Source organism: Chaetura pelagica, unplaced genomic scaffold (assembly GCF_000747805.2).
Source record: "Chaetura pelagica isolate M959 unplaced genomic scaffold, ChaPel_1.0 scaffold116, whole genome shotgun sequence".
In the NCBI taxonomy this organism is placed as follows: domain Eukaryota; kingdom Metazoa; phylum Chordata; class Aves; order Apodiformes; family Apodidae; genus Chaetura; species Chaetura pelagica.
The window spans coordinates 577,788-590,192 of NW_009953655.1; positions in this window are offsets into that span (position 1 = coordinate 577,788).

Here is a 12,405-nt window from a genome sequence, read left to right on the forward strand (position 1 = left end):
ATGACTGCTGTTTCTGATGTGACAATTACATGGGGAACCCACAAACAAGACTGTCGCAATGTCGTGCTCTGCTGCCCCGATCTTTGCTGTTTCCTTATCCTTCCTGTGTATGGATACTAAAGAAAGCACTTTCCATCTTTTCCAGAATGAACAAATTAAGCAGAATACTTCTATTTGCATCTTCTTTTTGTCTTGAAACAAAGGATGATTTTAGTAGACTCATCCAACCCTCTAAGCTCTCTGTGTACTACCTTATTCAGGCAACAGTGCTGCTGAAATTCATGGGTCTTGGACCTTTTAGTGGGTAGGTCTTAAAATGCTTTACAGAGGCAGTTGGCACCCTTGGCTGTACTTCACAAATCTAAGGCACAGGGAAGACCTTTTGCTCAACCAAGCAGCAAGGAAAAGAGAATATGACCCACCTGAGAGTCAGTGGCAGCGTTGTATGTCAGGGTCAGATCATGCCAGCTCAAACTAGTGCTGTCAGCTCTCCCTCCCATGGCTCTTCACTAAGGGCTGGAAGTGCTGGTTATGAAGGTACGGAAGAAGAACTGAATTTAACCTAGCTTGTTTTGTATGTACAACCTACAGAATACAAATCTAGGTGGGTATGTTTGCAGATATGGAGTCAATTCCCCAAAACAGGGCCACGGCCAAATGAAGTTTCAGAGATAAGGCAAGGTTAGGATGCTGTAGTGAAAGGGACTTCTCCTGTGTGCTGGAGAATTTGATGTTCTCATTGCTGCTGCTGTGGCTGTGTAGCATCATTGGGGGAATCATGTTACTGCTCTTTTGTTTCTTATTCTTGTTATTCTTGTTGTTCTGGGAGTGCTTCAGTTCAGCCCTGGCTGGACAGCTTCTGCTATGGGAGGGAGCTTTCTGTAAACTATGAAATCGTGTGGCTGTGGCACTTGTTCTGACTTGATCAGACAGACCCTCTGCTTTTCTCTCTGCCTCTAGTTTGAAGCCCGACAGGTTGGAAAGGGTCAGAAAGCAGCGCTGCCTTTGGATCTAGTCCTCACTTCTGCCCGTTCCATTTTGGCCTGCACTCTCTGGGCAGCCATGCAGGAGGTCAGGCCCTGGTGTGGGAGCATCACCTCTGAGTGGCTGCAGGTGGGATCAGCCACCTTGCTGGACTGCGAAGGAACGTACAGATCCTTGCTCTTCATGAAGAGCAGTCATCTCTGCCATTCTCCAGCCCGCTCCCCAAAACCCCCCTCTGCCTCCCCTGCCCAGGCCCTTCCCATGTGATGTGGTGGCAGCTCCAGGCGGGTGCAGAGCTGCCTCCCTGCCAGACCCTTGGGCATCCCGCCAGCTGCCCTGCTCCTGGGGGCTGACAAGGGCTGGGGCTGCTGCTGGAGGAAGCATGTGCGGCTCCCCAGGGAAAAAGGAGAGTGAGCACTTTGTATCACTTGACAGGAAGGCCCCTGGTTGCCAAAAGAGTGCTGCTGACAGGCTCCAAAAAGCAGCTCCGGGGCTATTTCCTGAGCCAGCAAGACAGAATCATAGAATCACAGAATGGTTTGGGTTGGAAGGGACCTTAAGGATCATCTAGTTCCAACTCCCCTGCATGGGCAGGGACACCTCCCACCAGAACAGGTCGCTCAGGGCCCCATCCAACCTGGCCTTGAGCAATTCCAGGGATGGGGCCTCTTAAGTAATCGTGAGCCTTAGTGTAGAGGAATTAAATAGATGGGAGTGAAAGCAGGATCCTTGGGTGTTTGCAGACCTTGGCAGGTGGGTGACTGACCTGGGTTGGCCTCTTTCTTCCCAAAATGTGAATTTTCCACCCATCTTTTCCAGCCTCGGGTACCTCGGCAGCCTGTGGGGCTCCATGTGATGTGGTGGCAGCTCCAGGCGGGTGCAGAGCTGCCTCCCTGCCAGACCCTTGGGCATCCCGCCAGCTGCCCTGCTCCTGGGGGCTGACAAGGGCTGGGGCTGCTGCTGGAGGAAGCATGTGCGGCTCCCCAGGGAAAAAGGAGAGTGAGCACTTTGTATCACTTGACAGGAAGGCCCCTGGTTGCCAAAAGAGTGCTGCTGACAGGCTCCAAAAAGCAGCTCCGGGGCTATTTCCTGAGCCAGCAAGACAGAATCATAGAATCACAGAATGGTTTGGGTTGGAAGGGACCTTAAGGATCATCTAGTTCCAACTCCCCTGCATGGGCAGGGACACCTCCCACCAGAACAGGTCGCTCAGGGCCCCATCCAACCTGGCCTTGAGCAATTCCAGGGATGGGGCCTCTTAAGTAATCGTGAGCCTTAGTGTAGAGGAATTAAATAGATGGGAGTGAAAGCAGGATCCTTGGGTGTTTGCAGACCTTGGCAGGTGGGTGACTGACCTGGGTTGGCCTCTTTCTTCCCAAAATGTGAATTTTCCACCCATCTTTTCCAGCCTCGGGTACCTCGGCAGCCTGTGGGGCTGTGGGGGGATGTGGGCAGCTTGGGAAGCGCTCGCCAGATCTTTCCCTTCCCCCTCTGTTCCCCCCTCCAGGGCTTGCAGAGCGGTGAAGTAACGTGTGACATGCAGGCAGCGGGAAGGGGAAGCCGCTGCGGAATAAAACAGCGGCGTCAGGAAGCGGCACCGCGCTGCTTCCCGCTCCCGGCTGGGCCAGGACAGCCCTGCACTCGGCTGCTCCATCCCCGGTTCCCCCCTTGCTGAGCAGCACGGGCTGAGAACTTCCCCAGCTGCTCCTGCTCGGCGCTGCCTGCCCAGTGGGCTCAGGGGGACTGGGAGGATGAGACAGGCGAGATGCCAGCAAAGCCTTGCTTTCACAGCAGGGGCTGCACAGGAACACCTGGCAAAACAGTTGCTTGAGTTTATGGCTTCTGTGAAGACCCCAGAGGGTGTTTCTTTCACTTTTTTTAACTCCCGCTAGTTCGGTTTTGCAGGAAACCCGTAGCCCCCCATCCCTCCGGCCCCCTTCCTCTGTGGTGGCTGTCACTGTTACAGATGTATTGCAAGCCAAGGTTTCACAGCCCAAATCCAGTGTGTAACGTGTCAAAGCGAGGCAGGCTGACCGCTTGGACAGGTGCTGTGTGCGTTCAGAGAGAGGTTTCTTTCTCTCTTCCTCCTCTTCTCCTTACAGATTGACCCTGGGTGCAAGGCACTGCTTCTCCAGACAGGTGTCTGAGGGTGGGAGGCTGGTCCTGCACTTCATCTGTGGTTTCTCTTTAATGTGCTTGAAGGTACAGGGAAGTCAATGAGCCTTCTTTTGCAATCTGCTGAAACCAACAGCCAACAACCAGCTGAACCATAGCTCCCAGGCAAAGGATGCAGGTTTTTCCCAGGGTAATATAATCCTAGAAGGAGAGACACGTATTTTTTGTGGATCCTCAGGCTTGTTTGCACCAATTTGACAATGTGAAAGGATGTGAAAGGGAGTGTGTGAGAAAGTGAAGATATCACTTAACTGTAGGCATCTAATTTGGTTATCTAAGTGAGGACTCAAAGTGGTGTCCACTCTGTCCATTAGCTACTCAGGAGGGTAAAGACAGGCAGGATAAATAGCTCCATATTTGAACTTCTGAGACAGCTTCTGAAAATGCCATTGCTTTAATGGTCAGAACTGGGCTGGACAGTGCACCAGTGAAGAGCTCATGTGCTGATGAAACTCAAGGGCTTATAGAAAAAGGTCTCCTCTGTCATTACCCAACTTGGCTAATCTGAACCGGAAGTGTTTCCCTGCCTTCCCTAACAGCAAGCAGTTCTTAAAAACCAATGTCCATTTTCCCTTCTCTAGTGCTCCCTCATTTTTAAACATTATCAGGAAAAAAATCATCAACCTGGCACATCAGACCTGATGAACAGAAGCTGATGGCATCAGCCAAACACCTTAACATTGACAGCAAGATCCACAGACTTAAAATCCTCAAAAGCAGGTTATATGTAATCTCATTGCTGTGTTGCCATTGCTGGGCATGTGGAAAGGAACATTCCTTCTTTGGCATGCAGGGTAGAGTATGGCCATGGAAAAAACAAAGCTGGTCCTACAAATTGCTGAGAGGTTGCACCCACTGTCATTGAGGCTCCATTGGCTTTGGGGACTGTCACTTCAGCCCTTCAGATGGTGACAGCCTGAGCAGTTACCCATCTGCATGTAGCTGCCTTGTGCTTACATACGGATGACATAAATGTCTGTTCCTGTTCTTGTGGGGTTTTTTTAGTTAATTCTGAATGTTAAAGCCAGTTTGTATTTTGTACCTGTTTTTTATCACCCAGGCTCTACCACTGTCAATCCTCTTGCTGTTGCTGATATTAATCCTCTTGCTGGCTCTTTCTTTTCCTCTACCCAGCATCAGTCTTCCTAGGCTTCTAATCCTGCATTGCAGCTAAATCTTGAGAGCACTGGACTCTTCACCTGCATCCCAAATCACAGAATCACAAAATGCTAGGGGTTGGAAGGGACCTCTGGAAATCATTGAGTCCAACCCCCCTGACAGAGCAGGACCACCACAGAATCTAGGTCAGGTCACTTAGAAATGCATCCAGACAGGTCTTGAAACTCCCCAGAGGAGACTCCACAGCCTCTCTGGGCAGCCTGTTCCACTGCTCTGTCATCCTCACAGTAAGTAAGTTTTTCCTCATGTTGCAGTGGAACTTCCTATGTTCCAGTTTGCATCCATTGCCCCTTGTCCTATCACAGGGCATGACTGAAAAAAGACTGGCCCTTCTTTCTTGACACCTACCCTTCAGATATTTATATACATTAAAAAGATCCCCTCTCAGCCTTCTCTTCTCCAGACTAAATAGCCCCAGGTCTCTCAGCCTTTCCAGTAAGGCAGGTGTTCCAGTCCCTTAATCATCCTTGTAGCCTCCATTGGACTCTCTCAAGTAAACCACTGTCCCTCTTGAACTGGGAAGCCCAGAACTGGACACAATACTCCAGATGTGGTCTCACTAGGGCAGAGGGAGAACCTCCCCTGACCTGCTGGACACACTCTTAATGCAAATCAACACAAAATGTTTGCAGTTTTTCTTGGCCAGATGCACTGAGCAAGCAAAGGTACTAAATGATTTCTCCATTTACTTATGATGCTGTTTTGGTCCTGCCTAGCCACAGAAAGCAAGAGTGCAGCTGTGAGCTGTAATGAGGAGGCCCCTAGCATGTACTTCTGGCCTGATGGTGCCCCAAAGCCATGTTTTCTTATACAATCAGTCTGATTTTAAAGTGTCTGCTCACTTATGGTTGTGCAAACCAGTGCAAAGGGTGATGTCACAGGGTGATTCCTGTCCTTGCAATCAATTTGTTTTATAGCTCTGTTCATCCTCGTGCTTTCTGTCCAGTTGCTCCATCTGGACCTGCTCTCTCATTGTGTTTGCAGGGCACCTGTTTTGATCAGGGGCCTGATTCTTACTGGGACCTTGGAGGAAATGGTGTAATAGTTGTGATGCAAAACCCTACTGTGCCCATTTGACAGGGCTTTAACCCCTTTTGTATCACTGTAATTCACTGCTCTGGGTGTAGCAGATCTATGAGAATGCAGTCTATCCTTTCTTTGCATGTAATTACACGAGGCCTAATATATATACATATATATATTTAATAGAGAGAAGTATTTTCCATTACAAATTCCATTTCTGTCCCATTGAAATGGGAGTGGATGGGCTTTGCTGAGCTTCACTTTTTAAGACAGTTTCCACACTTCAGGTGTTGCTGCTGCTCCACGTTAATACAGATTTCAAAATCTCTGAAATTGTAAGTGAAACAAAATACCCACTTTCTGTATGGCAGGAGGCATTCAGTATCCTGCCCTGTGGGCTGGGTGGGACAGGGGCTTTATTTAGATGGAGCAGGTTGGGTAGAGGAACAAAACACAAGGACCCAAATGATCTTGGTGGTGTTGTGTAAATGCAGTATGTACCCATGACTGAGCCTCCTCTCCCCTGGAACTGGAGCTTCTAATCTGTTTTAGGAAGTGGTCCTCTTTAACCAAGACACAAGTAAATAAGTGGAGGGGTCTGAGGTGGAGGCAGCAGCAGCTCTCTGTGGGTGCTTGCTGGAGCATCTGGACTGCATGGAGGGAAAGGCCTCCTTCCTGCTTCCCAGCCCCTGTGTCAGTTTTGGCTTGAAAGGTGGCTTTTTTTGTCAGATAAATCCTTACTGGTGTGGAGGCTGGGGGAGGGAAAACTTGGCAGCTGAGGCAGGGAAGGGCCTGCACCTCGTTTTCTCTGCTGAGGTAGTGGTTGGGCTGGTGGCGATGGCTCCAGGAGGAGCTGGTTGGGCTTTGTGATGGGTAGGATGTGACATGGTGATGTGGGACAACATGGCAGGTAGGGCATGGTGGTAGTGAACTTCTGAGGTGGCTGATGGACCTGGTATGTGTGGAAGGGCTGGTGCTGGAGGGTGAGGGAGAGGGACAGTGATGGGAATTGGATCCAGGGCTGTGAGCAATGAGGACACCAAGGTTTTCAGGGTAAAATGGATTAAAGTGCAGTCAAACAGAAGCTAGATTTTTGAAATGCACCAGTTAGGGCAGCCCTTTCAACTGGCCAGGACCACCTCTTGTCCAGTTAAGTGTCTTACACTTTCATGTAAAAAGTTCTTATGGGATTTGCCCCATTTATCCAGAAGAAGTTGCAGTGATGAATGAGACCTCATAGCCAAAGCAGCTCCCTTGGGGTCAAGGGAGTGGGATCAGTCCCTGCTTCTGAAAAAGCAGATGAAGAGACCCTCTAAAGTGGTCTCTTTCCAAGATGGAAGGATACCATGCTGAACCTTGCATCCCAGCATCCTGCAGTCCTTGAAAATGCTTTTGTTTAACCTACTCCGTGGCCGTTTTTAACTCTTCAGAGGTTCCCTCCTTTGCCCTGGGCATTAACTGGGACACGCAAGCAAGGCTAAGCATAAGGATCTGCTGTGTGGCTGGGGTGCCTGCAGGCCCTGCTGCTGGCTGCAGGCTCACTTGCATGCTCCAAGACATGAGCTGCATCATTTGAAGCATACATCCACTTCTGTGTACCTGTTTGGTACACAGATCAGAGGAAAACCTTCAGCCCAGAGTGCTCTCCTCATTTATTAGAGCCTTGACAAGGCAAATAGAGGTAGAGATTAAATATGAATGGGACTTATGTTGGAAAGATCAACCTGAGAGACATTAAAGAAAAAGGAGTTAAGTCAACAGGAAAGTCACCTGACTAATGGGAGGAAAATCAAAGTTTGAGGTTGGTGTCCCAGGTCCCTTGCAGAGCAGAGGAGCTGGGGATATTACACCTGAAGGGCATCTGGCAGAGATGGCATCACCCTGCTCAGGGGGGAGCTGCAGCCACAGAAAAGCAGCATCATTTTAAACTTTCTTACAAGTTTGTTTTTCTGGAACACAACACAAAAAACACTGCCCACTTTTGCAACTTAGGTACAATGCAATCAGTGGATCCTTCCCATGTGCTGCCAGATTCCATCTATCTGTCTGTCCATCTGTAGTTATGAATTTAGGCTGCTAAACACGGGTTTCTCATTCATTATCTGTATTTATCATCAATACTTGTCTGGTGGTATGTATAGCTGTGGAACTGAGCTAAGTATCACCAGTTCCAGGCAGATTTTTGTATTATTTGCATGAGAATAACTTCCTGCTGCCTGTTTAATATAGAGTGAACGTGCAGTCATGTTAATGACAAGATCAGGATGATTCCAGTTATGTGTCAGCCTAACAGTAAAACTTGGACTATTTGCTATTTTTTACCATTGCATAGGAGGGGTATTTTTTGGTAATTGATGGTCTTTTTTGTTTGTGTTGTTTTTTTTTTTTTTTTTCTTTCCTAAAACATTTACTGAAAAAGTGAATGCCCTTTTAAGGCTATTTCTTTAGAAAGGAAGTATGTTACAAATTGAAGGCAAAGTTCTTCATTCCAAGAAAGTGCTGCAAATCTGGACCACATCTGCTGACTTCAGCAGAGTCACACCAGGTTTACACAACACACACATTGCAGCTGGACTCATGTTGTGTATACTTACGAGAAAGTCAAGTCACCTCTAGAGGTGATGGGAACATTCTTCTGAAATTAAGCTTTCCTGAAATTGTTTTGGTACCTTTGCTGAAACCAATATACTTATGAAGTATACAAGTTTTGAAGAAAATGTAATTAGGAGTATCCCAAGATAAAAGGCCAAGCCAGACAGTTCGGTGCTCCTCATCTGTAGTTCAGGTTGGTGGCTCAGGATATAGTGCTCCAGGTTCAAATCTCTCATCTGGAATGAGAAGTACCTTTGAAAGAGGGAGAGTTAGAGAGACTTGACCATGCACCTCTGACATTCAGAGTCAAAGCTAGAACTTCATTCCTGACTCCAAGCTGAAGTAGAAGTAAAATGAGAAGAAGAAAGAGAAGAGGGCTTAATATTTGACAGTAGCTCGTGCCAATGTATTTGTGCATTGCCTTACTGCACTTATGAAGGAATACAGCCTTGCCTCTGGTCTTCCTTTTGGCAGCCTTCATCATTTTGAAAGTGAAATGAACCAGTTCAATGAACCAGTGAAGTTTTACTGTGTTTTTTTTAAAAAAAAAAAAGCGAGCCTGAAAAAACAAGATGGCAACAAAAAGCTCCTTGAGAGTCGATAATGCTGCTTCTCCCCTGTTGCTTTTTCTGTGCAGATTTTAAGCATGGTAAGGCAGGGACTGTCTCTCTAGGGCACAGAGAGCCTCTGATCTTGCTGGCGTCCTTGAAGTGATGTGTTATAAACAGGAAGGAAAAAGGAAGGTGCCCAGGTCTCATTGACAGGGAGCATGTGGCTATTTTTGTGAGCAGGAAACCTTATGAGATCCAAAAACCTGGATGTGCTTCTGAGAGGTAGCCAACCTTTCCTAGAAGCAACCTATTGCACCCTTGCTGTTGAAATCCCCACACTGACATCCTAACCCTGCTGGAGTGCAGACTTTTCATTTCTTGGATGTGCCAGCAAGCATTTATTTATCCATTTATTTATTTATTTATTTATTCATTTATTCCCCCCAGTCAGTCTATTCAGTCCCTCTTAGAACAGCTTGTCCTTCTGGGACATTTCAGTGCAATTAGATATTAGGTGTCAGGAGGAGATAATGGGCAAACACATATCAGGGGAGATGGCACTTAGCTAATCAGAGGCTCTCTTTATCTTACAGACTATTTTTGGGAAAAACAACAACAATGCAAGAAAGCTCCCACTGTAGCAGCATTATGGTTGAGACTGGCTGCTGTTAGTTTGGGGTTGTGTTGGCATTTCCAGTCTGGTTTCACATGGTGCTTTCCCAGTGGCCTTGTTTTCACAGCTGCCCCATGAGCGGGCAGGAGCCAAGTGACAAATGACTGTAGCTGCAACTCTTGCAAAACCTCATTGTTGGCACATCTGCTTTCTGCTGGCTGGCTTTTGTGTTGTCTTGTTTGTTTGTTTCCCTGGGCAAACCAAGAACCTAGGTGTGGGAGTGTATGGGAAAAGGAGATGAGCTATTAGGATAATTAGCATCATCCATGAAACCTCCACATTTTATATGCCTGTTACATCAGAAACATTTATGTTGAAGTAGCATCTCCAACTGTTTTAGTAGGTTTTAACACTCGATTCTCTGAATCTCCAGCACCTGCCCAGTTTAGGTGTCTTAAACCATCTTTACCAGAGTCTGTTTCAGCAGCAGAGGAAAAAAAATGTATGTTGAACAAAACCTAGGATGGCTGACCTTACACAGATTCTTTTCCAAGCACACTTTGCCTGAAACTAATTACCTCATACTAATTAGTCCTTTCTAAGTGGTGAGTTGTTGGGAAGGCAGCTGTAGATGTTGTCAGTCAGGCTCCAAAGCCTCCTGGTAAAATGAGAGCCTGGTTGAGCCTCTCCAGTTTACATGAGGGTTGTTACTGTAAGGACTTGTCCTGTGCTCCCCAGCTGGTTGAAATGGTGGAGAAAAAACAGGAGAAGTTGTGTATGTGTGACAGTTTTGGGAAAACAACTTTAAAGAGAAATGGAAAGTCCATCTTCCTGCTTGCTGCTGTTCCATACAAAAAAGAAATCTCGCCATGCAACTCCTGAATTGCAGGAATTCCTGGAGCCCCAGCAAACCCTGTCTAATCTCTCCCAGTCCCTCACATATCGCCTCTGAATGTTTGCAGTGAGTTCCCAGACCTCGTGCTTTCTTGCTCCTGATAACTAGCCATTGCTGGGATGCCAGAACCACTGCATTGCATAGTTCAGCTATCAACAAAAATATAGTGAGATAAAGGGGATGGTTAATACCGGAGTGTCTGTGGTAACACAGATGTCAGAGATACTCAACTGGCTTTCCCGGAGAAGTCCTTTAAGCGGGTCAAGTTACTTTAGGAGAACAGTATCTAGCCCTTTTGACAGTGTGAACATCCATAAGAACATCATGCAAACATTTCCTCCTGTTGAAGAGTCAGGCAGCCATCAAATGTACTCTTAGTACTTCAGAATTTTGGCAAAGTAATGCCAACTCATCTGGGACTTTCCAAAGATATCCTCTTGGGTGCTGAGCATGTTTGGAAAACTCAGAGTTGCAACTGAAGATGAAAAGCTGGCTTGCATTCTAGGCAGTGAGTTCTTTTGAGAATTAAGCCCATTAAAAAACGCAATCTGATAGAGGAGCTGAAGGATTTATTGAAATGACTGAGCAATTGTAGGATCACAGATGCCAAAGAGGAAGAATAGGGTTATTGGGTCTTCCTGCCAGGTCAGGACTGGTCCCTGTAGTATCTAGTCTAGGAGAGCCTGTTTAGTTGTTTCGAGTGATAGTTTCCACTGCTTCCTGATAGGAAGACTTAGTAACAATGGGACTTAATTGCCAGACTGAATTTTTCTTCCATCTGATTGCTGGCTAATATTCTAATTCATTTAAATGGAAATACATACTCAAACCAGAGAGAAAAGATCCCATGGGGTCCCTTGGATAATGTGCCATTGTCTGTGGTATTTTCACCAGTGAAATGAAATCTTGGCACTGATATGTTGGTGTCTGTCCATGTCCAGGGGGTGTGATGAGTTGGTAGCTCAGGCAGCTTGTATGGCTTGTGAAGAGGGACAGCAGCCGTGTTTGGTGTTAAGGTCTGTGGTCTGTGAAGTTGAATAATGCAGGAGTGGTGGTTGTGGTGTTGAAAATGGTTTCTGGGAACCAGGATGGGTAGAGTCTCTTCCTGACTTTGCTACTGACTTGGGAAGATATCTTTAAGCCACTGTGAACTCGTGAGTGAGGGGTTTTCCCTCCTTCTGATCCCTATCAGAGAGATGTTCCAGCACTTTGTGGTCCAAGTAACACTGTGTAAGATATTCCTGCATGTGTCAGAGCAAATGTGCTCTTGCCATGTGGAAGGTGCAGGGCAGAGTTTGTCCACTTTGTTTCTAATGAAAGACATTCGAGCCAATACATTTGCATTTGAAATGGATGCAGAGCTGTGTTGCCGACTAAGTGGTGGTAGCTTGATCATATTTGGGAGACAATAGCTGCAATGGGCAAGGTCAAGAGAGCAACTGGAGCTCCTTGTGCCAGAGAAGCTCTGGAAAAGTGCAAAAGATCCTGATGACACAAGTCCAGGATTTTATCCACAGGATTGTGGTTCAGCACGAATCTTGTGCATTTGTACTGACAAGAGGAGGGAGAAGCAGGAGAGAAGAGACTGCAGTCACCTCCTCCTTTTGGGGGATGCTACACTGCACCGTTTATGGAGGGGGATTGGCCTCAGCTCTGAAGGCAGTTGCCAGTCTGCTCCTCCTGACCGTTATTTAATGCTTGTTAAATGAACACAACCTTTAGTTTAGGTTCAGTATTTCACTTGATAGCTCTCACCAGGGCTGGGAAAGGGGAGGGAAGAGGAATCCCAAGAGCAGAAGCAAGACAGAGGAGAATAGTAAGGGAAGGGGGAAAAAAAAAAGTAAGGACATTGTTTCTAACAGCACTTAGTGGCCTAGATTTTCCTTTCACAGCTATTTCAAAAGTCTGCTTTATTGTAGATCCATTCAGCTTTTATTGGTATATAGTACACTGTGTAGTAGCAGCCACTGTTGTCTGTTCAGCTCTTAACATGATACTCTGCCAGATGGCAAGAATATAAACCTGCATTTGTACTCTGGGATTGATCAAAGTTTTTTTGCTGTTGTCACCCCTGTAACATTGTCACAGATGTAAGGATACTACAGCCTGGCTCTGCTCCCTGCAACTTCCCCGTGTATAAATTCAGTACAGTGCTCCTTTTCATAGCAATAGAATGCCCACATTCCTTAAATCCCAGGAATAGCCCTGTGTAGGGGAGGATGCACTGCAAGGTTTCACCAGGAGTTTTTTAGGCAAGGCTTGCACACGGGTGAGCAGAGGGAGTGAAGCTGGGAGGAGGGTAGATCTCTAGTTAGGTGTAAATCAGCAGCCTGGTAAGTGTAGCTAAGGCTGATGGACTCCAGTGGAGAATCCAGCTTGGAATCTCAGCAGGA